The sequence below is a fragment of the Sciurus carolinensis genome, chromosome X (assembly GCF_902686445.1).
Source record: "Sciurus carolinensis chromosome X, mSciCar1.2, whole genome shotgun sequence".
Lineage (NCBI taxonomy): Eukaryota > Metazoa > Chordata > Mammalia > Rodentia > Sciuridae > Sciurus > Sciurus carolinensis.
The window spans coordinates 92,017,090-92,033,044 of record NC_062232.1 but is presented as its reverse complement, the minus strand read 5'-3'; positions in this window follow the sequence as shown (position 1 = coordinate 92,033,044).

The following is a 15,955-nucleotide window of genomic DNA, read 5'->3' as shown; positions in this document are numbered from 1 at the left end:
AAATAGTTAAAATAATTCACAACTATGCAAACAGTGTTTCTGTACTCTAATGTTTTCATTATATATAGTATAGTTATTTAGAAAACATAACTATGGATATTATAATTTTAAAAAACTGAATTCATGCTGAGAACAGAAGATTATACCAAAGTATCTGAAGGTGGTAAGAATTTATGTTTCTTGGGGCTGGAGTTGTGGCTCAATGGTAGAGCACTTGCCTGGAATGCATGAGGCACTAGGTTCGATCGTCAGCACTGCATAAAAATAAAATAAGGGTATTGTGTCCACCTGTAATTAAAAAATATATATTTTTTAAAATTTTATGTTACTTAAATGGAAGTAAATGCCTGTGTCTATGCCTTTTTTCTTTTCTGTAAATTTCCATTAACAAGTCAAGTTATTTTCTAAAGGTCTAATCACTCATAATTTTTTATTTTCTTAGTCTTTAAAAATTTTGAAAAAAATAATAAATTTGAACCTTTCAATTATATACATATATTTGTATATACATATTAAGTTCACACAGATGTTATACATCTTTATGAAGTTCACTGTTGCATTTAAATACCTATACAATGTATAATGATCATAACACATGTCAGGATAATTGGCATATCTACCTCAGACATTTATCATTTCTGGGAACATTCAAAATTCTTTCCATTTTCTATTTTGAAACATATAATAAATTGTTGTCAACCATAAAATAAAATGCTTTTTTAGCTAAAAAAGAAAAAAATTAAGTGTGGAAAAAATTTCTCCAGGCAATCTCCTGAATTTCATGATTGGAAAAATAATCAAGCAGTCTGGTTTTCCTTCTTGATTAATTGAGTTGTTTTTATGGAAAGTCTTTGATTTTTTTTTAAACACAATCTCTTGATCTACAAAATGGGGTAATAATTTTTAAACACATGTCTCCTTTCTTTTTTTTTTTTTACATCAGTGATTAAACCCAGGGGCACTTAACTACTGAGTCACATCCCCAGCCCTTTCTATATATTTTTTGGATAGAGGGTCTCGCTAAATTGCTTAGGGCCTTACTAAGTTGCTGAGACTGGCTTTGAACTCATGATCTTCCTGCCTCAGCTTCCTGAGCCACTGGGATTACAGGCGTGCATCACACAAAGAATATTGGAATAATTTCCAAGAAAGCAGAAAGAATGAAATGATAAAAATGTGGATAAAAGTAAATGAAATAAAAAACAAATGTATAGTAACATCACCTAAACCAAGATTTGTTTCTTTGATATGACTAATGCGCTAGACAAACTTCTGAAAAGCTTAATCAAGGGGGGGAAGATAAGTAGCACAAATATATATTTTTTACTTTTAAAAGTGGGAAATAATTGCAGATGCTGCAGAGTTTTAAAAAAAGACAACACAAATAACCTTCATTTCAATATGCTTGAAAACTTAAAAAATAGAGACATTCTTAGAAAAATACAGATTACTAAAGGTGACTTAGGAGCGCAGAAACTCAAAAAGACATTTAACTATTAAATAAAATAAATCAGCACTTAAAACTAATCCAACAATGAAAACACCAGGTTCACAGTGCCTGACAGACTCATTTTATTAGCCATCCAAGAAAGCATCATTTCAATATTATCCCAACTCTTCCAAAGGAAAAGAAATTAATAATATTTCTGAAGTTATTTTGATAACAAAACCTGCTCAAAACTATATAAGAAATGAATGTTACAAGTCAGTTTTACTCATGTTACAGATGTAAAAATTATAAACAAAATATTAACAAACTAAATTCAATAAGATGTAAAAATAAAATGAATATTTTTCAAGTTGGGTTTCCTCCAGGAATACAAGATTAGTTTGGAAAATTAATTAATATAATTCATCATATTAACAGATTAAAGAAGAAAACAAAATCATATGATCATATGGAAAACACATTCAATAATATCTAATGTTCATTCATAATTGTATAAAATGCCTCTTAGCTAACTAGAAACAGAAGGAATCTTCCTGTACCTCAAAAAGGGCATTATACCAGCAACTACTGCAAACACCATACTTACTAGGGAAAAATTGAAACTATTTCCTTTAAAATTACCAGAGGTGCCTCCTCGCATAATTCCTGTTCGGCATTATCCTGGATTCTAGTCAGTGCAATGATACAAGAAAAAGAGAGATTAGAAAAATAAAAAATGGTAATTATTTGAAGTTTGTGCAGTACATTTTATGTCAATTATGCTTCATTAACAGTTTTTAAAAACTTTCTGCCTTAATCCTGCCCTAACCTGAGGCAAGCTGGCCTTACACAATTTGAACTAAGATCTCCAGGACTGAGATAAAAGTAATCCTATTACAGGAAGACCACAGTCCAATTATTTCCACCCACATGCCTCCCTTTTTAGTAAAATGGTCCTGGTTGAGGTTAATTATTTGGTATAGGAACAGGAATTGCTGGCAACCAAGGTTATATTTAAAGCATAAGGTTTTCTGCACCTACAATGATAAAGCACAACCTATGCATCATGAGGCCATTGAAATAGAGATAGAAGCTTTCCTGGAAAAAATGGCACTCTTCTACGATAGGTAGAATTTTCACATCCACTGTGCCCTGGTGAGTAGATTAGATGCCCGATCGCGTCAGCCTTTGGGCAGGGAAGACTCCACCCCAAGAAGTCCTCTAGACTGGGAGCCTTACTCTCATTATCATCAAGTTTACCCAACTGAGGCACATAAAAGGGACAATGGACAGATGGCTCTATGTAGGAGCAGTGACTAAGGGGCCAGAATATTCCAGTGCAAGGAGGATAAACCAGTGCAAGGAGGATAAAAGGGCCAACGCTAACTATTTGCTGGTACTATGTCCTGGAAGAAATGATGATTCTACCACGATTGTGTATTCAAAACCTTAAACAAAGGATGCAAGGACTGATGGTAGCCCCATGTCTGTCACAATGCCAGCTAGTACACTAGCATTTGAAGCACATGCAGTCTGATCAAAGGATAGACCTGGAAGCCTCTACAGACTAATATACCCATTACCCCCTTTGTCATTACTGCTATGAGATTAACCATGCACCTACTCCCTGTTTTATAATCATAGTACTATCTTTTTTTAAAAGATATGCAATCTTTTTTTTTTTTTAGTTGTAGATGGACACAATACCCCCATTTTATTTATTTATTTTTATGTGGGACTGAGGACCGAACCGAGTGCCTCACACATGTCAGGCAAGTGCTCCACCACTGAGCCACAACCCCAGCCCCATAGTACTATCTTTGCTATAGAGGATACCCTTACTAGAAGGTCATTGCAACTAGCAGTATAGCTGCTGACGGAAAGAATGGGCTTTGGAACCAGAAAACAGTTATTGGAATCTCAGCTCTCTCTTCTTTTTTAGCTGTGATCTGGAGTGACACACTTTACCTTCAGAAGCTGTTATGGTTTGGATGTGAGGTGTCCCCCAAAGCTCACATGTGAGACAATGCAGGAAGGTTCGGAGGAGAAGTGATTGGGTTGTAAGAGTCTTAACCCAATCAGTGAATTAATCCCTGATGGGATTAATTGAAGAGGTAGGGTGTGGCTGGAGGAGTTGGGAATTGGGGCATGGCTTTGGGGTATATGTTTTGTATCAGGAGAGTGGAGTCTCTCTCTGCTTGCTGATGATGTGAGCTGCTTCCCTCTGCCACACTCTTCTACCATGTTGTTTAGTCTCACCTGGAGACCTGAGGAACGGAGCTGGCCTGCTAGGGACTAAGATCTCTGACAATGTGAGCCCTCAAATAAACCTTTCCTCCTTTACAGTTGTGCTAGTCGGGTCATCTAGTCTCAGCAGTGAAGAAACTGAGTAAAACAGAAGCCTAGTTTCCTGTAAATATATTAAAAACCATCAGACTGCATATGTTAAATGTATGAGTTGTATATTATGTGAATTTTATGTCGATAAAGCTGTTACTAAAAATATATAGCATATAAAGCCCCCTTCATAGTCATCTATATCCACCTTCCTCTCCTTTTTTGTAAGAAGTCTGATATGTGTCATTTTTTCTTTTTTCTTTTTTTTTTTTTTTTTTTTTTGGTACTGGGGATTGAACCCAGAGGCACTTAACCATAGAGCCACGTCCCCAGCCCATTTTTGTATTTTATTTAGAGACAGGGTCTCACTGAGTTGCTTAGGGCCTAACTAAGTTGCTGAGACTGGCTTTGAACTCCTGATCCTCCTGCTCAGCCTCCAGAGTCACTGGGATTACAGGTGTGCGCCAGTGCCCCTGGCCTAATATGTGTCTTTTTTTTTTTTTTTTTTTTTTTTGCGGTACTGGGGATCGAACTCAGGGCCTTGTGCTTGCAAGGCAAGCACTCTACCAGCTGAAATATGTGTCATTTTGATCATTAAAATAAGGTTCCATACATACATAAATGCATGACTTCACATGGTTTTAGGATGACATTGTGCATTTGTTCTGCAACTTGCCTTCTTCATCTACTCGTGGGATTCAGAATTCTTTTCATGTCAAGCACATATCGTTACTTCATTCATTTGAACAGCTATATATAGTTCAGTGTGATACAGATGATGATGGATGAATCACAGTTTATTAACCATTCTTCTCTTTTTTTTTTTTTTTGGTGGTGCTGGGGATTGAACTCAGGGCCTTGTGCATGCAAGGCAGGCACCCTACCAACTGAGCTATCTCCCCAGCCCCAACCATTCTTCTCTTACTGGACACTAAGATTGTGCTTATTTCCAATATCATAAATAATATTTCAGTAATTATCTGTATACATGCCTATTTATTTATTTGGGTAGACTTTTTTGGGGTGCCAGGGATTAAACTCAGGGGCACTGGACCACTGAGCCACATCCCCAGCCCTATTTTGCATTTTATTTAGAGACATGGTCTCACTGAGTTGCTTAGTGCCTCACTTTTGCTGAGGCTGACTTTGAACTCTTCATCCTCCTGCCTCAGCCTCCCCAGCTGCTGGAATTACAGGCATGTGCCACCACGCCCAGCTGGGCAGAGTTTTTAAAGAAAAAAATATAGTAGTTAACAAAGGACTTGCTATATTAAAAAAATAAAGCACATTTAAATGTTTTTCTGTTCCACCAAATTACCCTCCAAAAGGGCATCTCAAATTACATTCGAACAAACAGCTTATACAAGTATAAATTTTTCTTCACCCATTACCCAATTTTTTTTTCCATTGCCCAATTTTTAATTGAGTTGCTTGTTTTCCTTTTTATTGAGGTTTGAGACTTCTTGATATATTCTGGACACAAATAATTTCTCAGATATATGATTTGCAAACATATTTCCTGTGATTCTGTTAAGAAAGTTTGAAAAGCAGAATCTTAATTTTTAATTGTTTTTAGTTGTTGAAGGACCTTTGTTTCATTTATTTATATATGGTGCTGAGGAATGAACCCAGTGCTTCATACATGTGAGGCAAGTGCTCTACCACTGAACTACAACCCCACCACCAAATATTCCTTTTATTCAATTTTTAAAAGAAAACTTGCAGTAGAAATTTGGTATCATTTATTCCCTTAATATTTGGTAGGATTTTTTCAGTGAAAGCATCTGAGTCTAAAAACATATTTGTGTGAAGGTTCTTAACTACAAATACCATTTCTGCAATAAGTATATAGCTATTCATTTTATCTGTTTCTTCTTGAGGGAGTTTTGATAGTTTGTTATTGAAAAAGTTTGTAAATTTTGTTTGTCTAATGTACTGACACAATGTTGTAATTAACATTCCATTAATAGCCTTTCAATAAAAATAGAATGTGTAGTTCTGTATCCTTTCTGTTCTTGATATTGAAAATTTGTGGTTTTATTTTTTTCCTGATCACTCAGCCTAGAGGTTTATCAATTCCTTTGATCTTCTCAAAGATTTGGGTTTTGGTTTCATTACTATCCTGTTCCCTATATTATTGATTTACACTTCAACCTTCATCATTTCTTTTCTTTTGATTATTTTGGGTCTAATTTGCCCTCTTTTTTCTTGTTTTTTTTTTTTAAGTGGAAACTGAGGTTATTGATTTACGAACTTTTCAATGTACTTCTGGCTACAAAGCACAAATTGTAATATATTATGTTTTAATTTTCACTCAGTTCTAAATATTTTCAAATTTTCCTTTGATTTTTTTTAAACTTATGGGTGTTCAAAACTATATTGCTTATTTTTCAAATATTCAAATATATAATAGAATATTTAATTCTATTGTAGTCAAAGAATATATATTATATCACTTGAATCCTTTCAAATTTATTTAGAGTCATTTTATGCCAAGGAATATAGTCTACCTTGATAAATGTTCCATATCCACTTGAGAAGAATATATCATCTGGAATGTTCTACAGATATTAGTTACATTTGCTGATAGAATTATTCAAGTCTAGCATATCTTAGCTGAAGTTTTGTTTTTCTAGTAATTATTGAAGGATAGTTATTAAAATGTGCAACTACAATAATGTATTTGTCTATTTTCCTTTTTAGTTCTAGCAGTTTTTGCTTCACATATTTCTAAGTCCTTTATTAGGGGTATAAGCATTTGGGATTGTCATGTTCTTTTGCAGAATTGACCTCTCTATCATTATGAAGTCACCTTCTTTATCACTGTACTATTCTTTGATTTGAAATTTACTTGGTCTTACATTAATACAGATGTGTCAGTTTTCTTTTCACTAGTGTTAGCATTATGCATCTTGTTTCATCCTTTTCCTTGTACCTATTTGTGTCTTTATATTTAAAGTGTGTATGGTGAAAGCATCATGTCACCATGTCTTTTTTTTTTTTAATCCTTTTTTTTGTGTGTGTGTGGTGCTGGGGATTGAACCCAGGGTCTTGTGCTTGCAAGGCAAGCACTCTACTAACTGAGCTATATCCCCAGTCCTTACTTTTTTATCTAATCTAAGAACTGATCATTTACTTCTTAATGTGATTATTGTTATGGGTAATTTTTAGTGTATCATGTTGCTATTCATTTTCTGTTTGTCTCATCTGTTCTTGGTTCCCCTTTGCTTCCTTTTTCACCTTCTTTCGGATTAATTATGTATTTTCATGATAACATTTTATCTCCTTATTTATTTACTTCCTATAATTTTTGATTTGCTAACTTAGAGGTTGCTTCTTGGTTAGAGAAAATTTTTTGAGTGATTACTGTCTACCTTCAAGTGAATGTGTAGCACTTCACATGCAGCATAAGAACCTAATAACACTATAATTCCATGTCCTTCCCTCCCAGTCTTCATTCTATTGCTGTCATAAATTTTACTTTTACATATTTATAAACCCCACAATTCTTTGTTTTATTTATTTAAGAAATAAGGTATCATTTAGAGATTTAAATAATATAAAAAGCATATATTTTATGTTTATATATAACATATGTTTATGTTTATATATGTTAAATGTATTATATATTTAAGTTATCATTTCTGGTTCTTTTCATTCCTATGTTTAGATCCATATTTCCATGTGGCATCATTTTCTTCTGCTTGAAAGGCAACCTTTAACATTTCTTGTAGTGCGAGGTTGCTCATGCTGAATTCTTCCAAGTTTTTGTGTGTCTGAAAATATCTTTCCTTCTTAAAAGGTGTTTTCTCTGATCATAGAATACTAGGTTGACAATTCTTTTATTAACTATTCCAATCTCTTCTCACTTGCACTGTTTGTAATGAGAAATCTACTGTCTTCCTTATCTTTGTTTCTCAGTATATAACTTGGTTTTTTTCCCCTTTGGCTGCTTTTAAGGTTTTTTTTCTTGATCACTGGTTTTGAGGAATTTGATTAGGATGTGGTTCTGTATTCTTTTATTGGTGTTTCTTTTGTTTGGATTTTCTAAATTTTTGAATCTGAGGGTTTATAGTTTTTATCAAATGTAGGAATTTCTCAATGAAATGATTGTTTTCTCAAATATATTTTGGTCCCTATTTGCTTTTCTTTGCAGGCTGCAATTACTCATCTATTTGATGGACTTTTCATTATATTGAATTTCCCCTATGTATTTTGTTTTAAGTGGTTTTTATTGCTACATATTTTAGTTTAGTATTTTTTCCTCTGCAATGTCTAATCTTCTGTATAATCACTTAGTATATGTTTAATCTCACACGTTGTAGTTTTCATCTCTAAAGCTCTATTTAATTCATTTTTAAAAATCTTCCATGTCTTCACTTAATATTCTGAACATATGGGCTACAGTTAGAGTCACTGCTTTAATGGCTTTTGCTAATTCTTTTTTTTTTCTTTTTATTGGTTCTTTTTACTTACACATAACATTAGGATTCATTTCAACAAAATTATAAAAGCATAGACTATAATTTGCTCTAATTCAGTTCACTGTACTTACCCTTTCCCTCTCCTGCTAATTCTAATATCTGTGTCAGTTCTGAGTTGACTTTAATTGGTTTATTTTTGTCTTCATTAATGGTTAATGAATATTACATCGTGTAAATATGTTATAATTTTATTGTGGACTCAAGTATTGACAGACCTTCTGTTCTTTCTAGGGTTTCTAGTATTTTATTAATACAATTAATGCTGCAATGAATACTGATGTGGTTTGGATGTTTTGTCCCCACCAAACTCATACTGAGATTTAATCCGCATTGTGAGGTATTAAGTTTATGGAAACTAATGCAACTATGGTGTTTAGAGGTAGAGCCTTTGAGAAGAAATTAGGGTTGGATAATATCAATAGAGTAAAGCTGCCATGACTGAATCTTGGTGGCTTTATAGGAAGAAGGATAGAGACCACATGACACATACATACGCAAGTTCTGTCTCTCGCTATGTGATTCCCTGTGCTGCCTCAGGACTCTGCTGGCAAGAAGGTCATCGCTAGATGTGGCCTTTGCTTTTGGACCAGAACTGTGAGCAAACTTAGTCTATGATATTTTCTTATCAGCCATTAAAACAGGATAATAAAGACACCCTCATATTTATGCTTTTCTACAAATTTATACACAGGATAAATTTCTGAAATTGAATTACTGGATTAGGGAGTATGAAAGGTTTATAAAACATTTAACCAGGTGTGGTGGCTCACACCTATATTCCCAGACTTGGGAGGCTGAGGCAGGAGGATCACAAGTTCAAAACCAACCTCAGCAATTTAATGTGATCCTGAGCAACTTACTGAGACCCTGTCTCAAAACAAAAATTAAAAACACGGGTGGCAGATGTGGCTAAGTGGTTAAATACCCCTGGGTTCAATCCTTGGCACCAAAACAAAACAAAACATTTATTTATTTAAAACTTAAATTTAGTATTTGTTTTGGCCCCATTAAAAGGAATCAGCCTGTTCATACAAGTAATATACAAAAAGGGTGTAATCCTAAATTCTTTTACTGGGTCTCTGCCTTTGGTGTTCATTTAGATACCACTAACTTGGTTTCCCACTCTGATCAGCTTGATGATGTTCCTCTTGATTTTCCTGATTCTCCCCAGTTGGCATTGCCACTCTGTTTCTATAGCTTTCCTAAGACTCTTATATGACCAATCATTTTAGATTGATTTTTCCTTTAGATATAATTTTGCAATTTGTGATATCAAGATCCATGACCAAGGACTACAGGAAGAAGCATCTCCTATGTCTCATCTCTGTCTTGCAGGAATAAGTAGTTGGGCTGCTGTACTTCCCAGATTCACATTATGGGAAAGGCATCATACAGTACCTAGAGGTAAACTTTCCCCTTGGGCATCAATGCAGGACTACAAGTCTGTTGATTAGCTTCTACTTATGGTCACTGTACTGGCACATGGTCTAGCTTGATAGAGATTTGTACTACCATCTTTGGATTGCAAATTCTCCTGTATATGAGGATATTTAATGTTATTTTATAGTGGAAGCAGAGAAAACTGCTGTTCTTTTCTTTACTATCTCTTCTATACCTCTTGCAAGTTGAGAAATATATTTTGATAGCTTAGTTTGTCAAAAGGATGCCAATGCACTTTGTCTGAATTAGGGACAGGAATGAATTCAGAAGTCTAAGCAGCTTTGTTGACCAAACCCAGTCTAGGGAACCCTATTTAAATTGCCTATTTAATTAATTTAATTAGGCAACCCTAATTAAATTGCCTATTTAATTCATAGCACCCAATATTTGAACAAACTTTACCACCAATGTGTATTTCTGATTGGGAGACCTGTGAGCCTCAATATCATCTCATATATGAGCATATAAAAAGATGTAGAAGGGGCTGGGGAGATAGCTCAGTCAGTAGAGTGCTTGCCTTGTAAGCACAAGGCCCTGGGTTCGATCCCCAGCACCCAAAAAAAAAAAAAAAAAAAAAAAAAAAAAAAAAAAAAAAAAGATGTAGAAGGCCACTGCTTCCTTTCACTCACTTCTCAACCATTCTTGGTCCTCTTATTAGTCCATTTTCTGTTACTATAACAAAATATGGGAGGCAAGGAACTTTATTTAAAAAAGAGGTTAACTTGTCTCACAGTTCTTAAGTTTTCATCGGTATGGCCCCAGCATTCGCCCAGCTCTGGTGAGGACCTCATGCAAGTGGTATCACTATGGTGGGATCATGTATAAGAACAAGAGATCACATGATAAGATATGAAGCTAGAGAGACTGGTGAGGGGCCAAGCTTGCTCTTTTATAGCAATAGTCTCATAATAACTAACAAGAGTCCCATGAGAAATATATCAATTTCTTCTGAGGACACAGCCTCCAATAACCTAACGACCCCTGTTAGGCCCACCCCTGAAGGACCCTATTACCTTTTAACATCACCACACCAGGGACCAAACTTACAACACATGAACTACTGGGGGACAAACCACATCTGAATCATAGCAGTTCCTGACCTCTCTTTCCTGGAATCTGAAGACATAACCAGTAATACAGAGAAATATCAGTAAATTTTATATAGTAAAGAGTGGTGGCAGAAGAGATGGATTCACATAGAGTGTTTAACTGGAGTCAGAAACCCATGGTTTTGATAATGCTCATTCTCATAAAGTGCCCCATATGATGGTGTTTGTGTGTGTGTGCATGTGTGTATATGTGTATGTGTGTATTTGTGATTTTCTCCCATACTGCTGTTATCCTCAAAAATCCAGTATTGGTCAGTGTATTTCATGCCCTGACTTTCAGTATTTTCATAGCCTATAGTTCTTTAGCTCCCATTTAATATGAGAGAGTGTGGAAAGTAGCAGATATGGAAGCCAAACAGCATAAAAATATGTATTTCTAACTGGATGAATATAATAAGTTTTGGGTAAAAATCAGGCACAGTAATGAAGGGGAACCAGCATATTGTTAGTAAAAGGTGAAATAACAGTTACTGCTCTAGTTAATACTTGTTTGATATTTCCTATATGACCAGAGGTAGGTAACTGACAAATGGATATTAGCGTGAAAAACCTTGAACAGGGCCCTTCTAAATCAGGATGATAATTGAAGGCAGTAATCAGAGATGACATAGCTGAATAATTTAGAACCAGAATATTCATTCAATAAACAAAATAACCATGACTGAAGTAGATGTGCAACAGGTTCTGAGTATGCAATGACATTTATTCATATATAATACATATATGCATGTGCATATCTATAATATATGTGTATATGTGTATGTTATATATATGTGCATATGTGTGTGTGTGTGTGTGTGCATGTCTGCCATGGCCAAGATTGTATGAGGTCATGAAAAGCAAACATGTTAGAAATAGTTTACTTTGAGATAGAATCCCAGAGATGTTTGTTTTGTGATCTGAAGTGAGTGCAGAAGACTTTTGGATCTATTACTTTACTCATTGACTTGGAAGCATATATCACAAGTAATGACTCATTGGAGATGATGGGTAAGAGAGGGAGCCACTATTACAAACTATGTTGAAGGTCATGAGTTGAATGGACCACAGTGGCCAGTATGGTGTGGTCATGTCACAGGGAAGTGCTCACGTGCATGCCTTTTCAACTGGTAAGTACATCATCCAATCTCATATAGTAGGCAATTCTAACATTCTCTCTTTCTGGGCTGTGACTGAATGGGCTTGGATCTCATCCAGGTACTGCCAGGAGTAAGCAAGCATCTCTCTGCAGCATACTCTGGTTCATGCCTTGCTAATTATAGAGTATAGTAGTATAGGGTTTGAAATCAGAGAGATCTGAATATAAAACCTAGCTCTTCAACATTAGGCAAGTTTGTTAATCTCCTTAAACATGAGTTTCTCAATCTTTAAAATGGAGATCATAATACTAATCTCAAAAGATCATTATGATGATTTAAAGGAAATAATTTGTGTCAAGCATCCATCCCAGTATTTGGGCCATAGGAATAATTTTGTTGTTACTTTACGTGGCACTGGGTAATGTTAAGGTAGGCTGGAGAATCTGCCATCATGGGGCTGTCTCTATCTGTCCCCTTTGCTCTATTTATTCTGAGGTAATGATGGATTCTTTCTTCTAGACAGCTGAAGCTCTACTGTGTTGGATTTAGATGGGAGTGTACTACCAATGAAACTTGCATTGACCAGAATGAGAGGGCAAGTGGAGTGCAGCCTGCAAATGATGGAACAGAGGTGGACAATCCAAGAGATGTATTCTGGGGAGAAATTGTAGCCAAAGTCAGGTATGTATGCAAATCTAGATGTTAGTCCAAATGGGCTGGGTGGAACAGGAGAATCTGTTATCCAGGCAACAGAAGAAAAAAGTGGAGAAATTACTTAAGCACTACAAAGGGCTTGGTTACATTTTGACTCAACATATACAAGTTGAGCATGGTAATCTCAATAAAATATTTCATATAATGTCTGACACACTGTGAGCTCTCAATGAATGTTAGTTATTGCTGTTAAACATGGGTGGAAGAGAAGGTTGAGAGAACTTAATGATCTGTGAAGCTTATACATTAGCAAGTTTTATAGGGTGCCTTTGACCACAGCATGAACAGAAGAAACTAGAAAGAGCATTGACTCAGCTTGCATAGACAGGGTCTCCTCCAGAACTCTCCTAATACCTGATATATAATGAATGACAGATGGAAATAGTCAACAATGTGGCCCACTGTATCCACAATAGAAAGGATGTACTACTCAAAGTCGACCCTTTTCATCTTGGAAACTGAGCTGCTGGGTATTGGGTGTTCCAGTTTATTATAGTCCATGACTGCTAGTCATAGGTAGTGAATATCCTTGAAGTAACACCTCTACATTTCTAGGTTCACCCTGATGGCCAATAATCCCTGTACCTAAATAATTAGTGGAACACAAGCAGGGATATTTCCTTCCTGGGGAAGTAGGAACAGAAAAAGATAGAAATATAGCTAGGTTCCTCTTAAATTAAGTTGGCTTCCTTAGTTGTTTTTGATGACATTGGTTTGTATGGAATGGAGCCATCTAGACCTAGGAGGTCAGGATACAAAGTAGCTCTAGCTACCAGAGGATTAGGGCTATGAATGAGAACCAGATTAAACCTTTTCTTCTTGAAAATGTCAGCCTAGAGGTCATTGAGTGCTGTGAAACAGGGTGGAAACCTCAGATACCTATAGATTACTCTGAATAACCTGAGGCACAGATATCATTCTAGGAAATTCACATGGATTATCATATTTATTCCTCAAAATAATCATATTTTCCATAAGCATTCACTAATCAGAGAAAACATTTGGCCTTTGGTTTTTTGGGGATTGGCTTATTTCACTTAGCATGATATTCTCCAACTCCATCCATTTACCTGCAAATGCCATAATATTATTCTTCTTTATGGCTTAATAATATTCCATTGTGTATATATACCCCAGTTTATTTATCCATTCATTTATTGAAGGGCATCTAGGTTGGTTCCACAATCTAGAAATTGTGAAATGAGCTGCTATAAACATTGATGTGGCTGCGTTACTATAGTATGCTTATTTTAAGTCCTTCGGGTATAAACTGAGGAGTGGGATAACTGGGTCAAATGGTGGATCCATTCCAAGTTTTCTGAGGAATCTCCACACTGCTTTCCAGACTGGCTATACCAATTCGCAACTCCACCAGCAATGTATGAGTGTGGAGGGGGTAAGGGACGAATGGAGGAGTATTGGATTGTGTAGAGGGAAAAGGGAAAGAAAGGGGGTGGGGGAAGGAAAGATAGTGGAATAAGACAAATATCATTACTCTATGCACATGTATGATTACATGAATAGCGTGAATCTCCAGCGTGTACAACCATAGAAATGAAAAGTTTTACCCTGTTTGTGTCCAATGAATCAAAATGCATTGTGTAAAAATAAAAATAAAAAACTTAATTTGGCAGTTTTAAAATGAAAGCACAGAAAATGAATAATCTGTCCAAGGATGCAGAACTAGGAAGTGGTGGAGCCAGGATTTGAATCCAGAGTTCACATCTAGAATCCACTCCATTGACCACAGATTTTTTAGTAAGCATTGCATCACTGTGACCAAAATACTCAACAAGAAAAACTAAAGGATGGAAGATTTGCGTGGGGTTCACAGTTTCAGAGGTGTCTGTCTATAGATGGTTGAGTCCATAGCTCTTGGCCCAAGGTGAGGCATGACCTCATGGTTGAAGGGCACTGAGGAGGAAACCAGCTCACCTCATGATGGCCAATAAGCAGGGGTGGAAGGAAGGAGCAGCAAGGAAGGTGAACCCTTCCAAGGAACATCCCCAGTGACCTACCTCCTCCAGTCACACTCCACCTGCCTCCAGTTACCCCTCACTTAGTCCATTCAAACTAAGATGAACTGATGAGGTTACAGCTCTCATCAATCCAATCTTTTCACCACCAAACATTTCTGTATTAACAGATTTTGGGGGACACCTCATATCCCAGCCATAACAACATAGTTGTATACATAATGGATCCGGCTAATGGATCTTGGTATCAGAATGTAGAGGTATAGCAGAGAATATAGATTTTCCAAGCAATAAGAATTGAATGGGAAGTGAGGTATGGTTTTCCAGGCAGGAGAGGCCAAGGGGAATTCTCTCTGAGATTAGTTAGCAAAGTCAAAACCTTTGGTGTAAGAAATTTGAAACTGTCTTGGATCCATCTAGTTACTGGAGATAACCTAATGCAGAGAGCAGACTTAGAACTTTGGAGGAGTAGCCCTGGAGCTCTTAGGGTGAAAGACAACTTGTCTGAAGGTCTCCTCTAAAATGGGTTTTAATATTACTTAGTTAGAAAAACACATGTTCAGGCCACAAAGGTAACTACAACTGACCTCAGAAGCACATCGAAAGCCTTCAACCTGATTAGCACAGCCTTATTCTGGACTCACCTTTGAGTCAGTAGTCTTCAGCATGCCCCTATAGCACTCTCGTGTGCCAGCAGGGTGAGGCCCACATGCCCTGTGTCTGTTACCATGGTCTTCAACTCTGATCTACCTTTCTTTTAGAGCCACAACACAATATCACAACGAAAATTACAACTAAACCTTCTAGCACTTAGTACATTCCATCTACCATTTTAAAGTACTATATGTATGTTCCAAACTCATTTCACTGGCTCATTGCCTCTCTATCTCTAGGACCTGCATGGCCAGCCACCATGACAGTTCATCCTGGCATTTTCTGCCTTCACAGGCTACCATGAGTATAGAGTTAGAACTAGGCATACTTGTGTTTTGAGTCCTGGCTTTGCTCCTTCATTAAATATATGACTTAAATGCTCAGAGCCTTAGTTTCCTCATCTATAAAATAGACATAACAATAGTTCTTACTTCCTAGAATTAAAGATGGAGAAGTTAATATATCTAAATTGTCCAGTCTATTGTACATCATAAGCTCTCAACAAACATTATTTCTTGTTACTGCAGTGAGTAAGATACTGTGTTAGATATAGAAGATATAAATACTTCTTATCTACTTGGATGAATTTCCTACTAGACTGTAAGTAATGATGTACAGATAAATGTTAATAATTGACTTTCCTGAGAAAGGAAAAATAAAGAAGGGGGCCTGCTTTGTAGGGCTTAGTGATTTATGTGGAATAAATACTCTGACCATGGCCAATTTCAGGTTA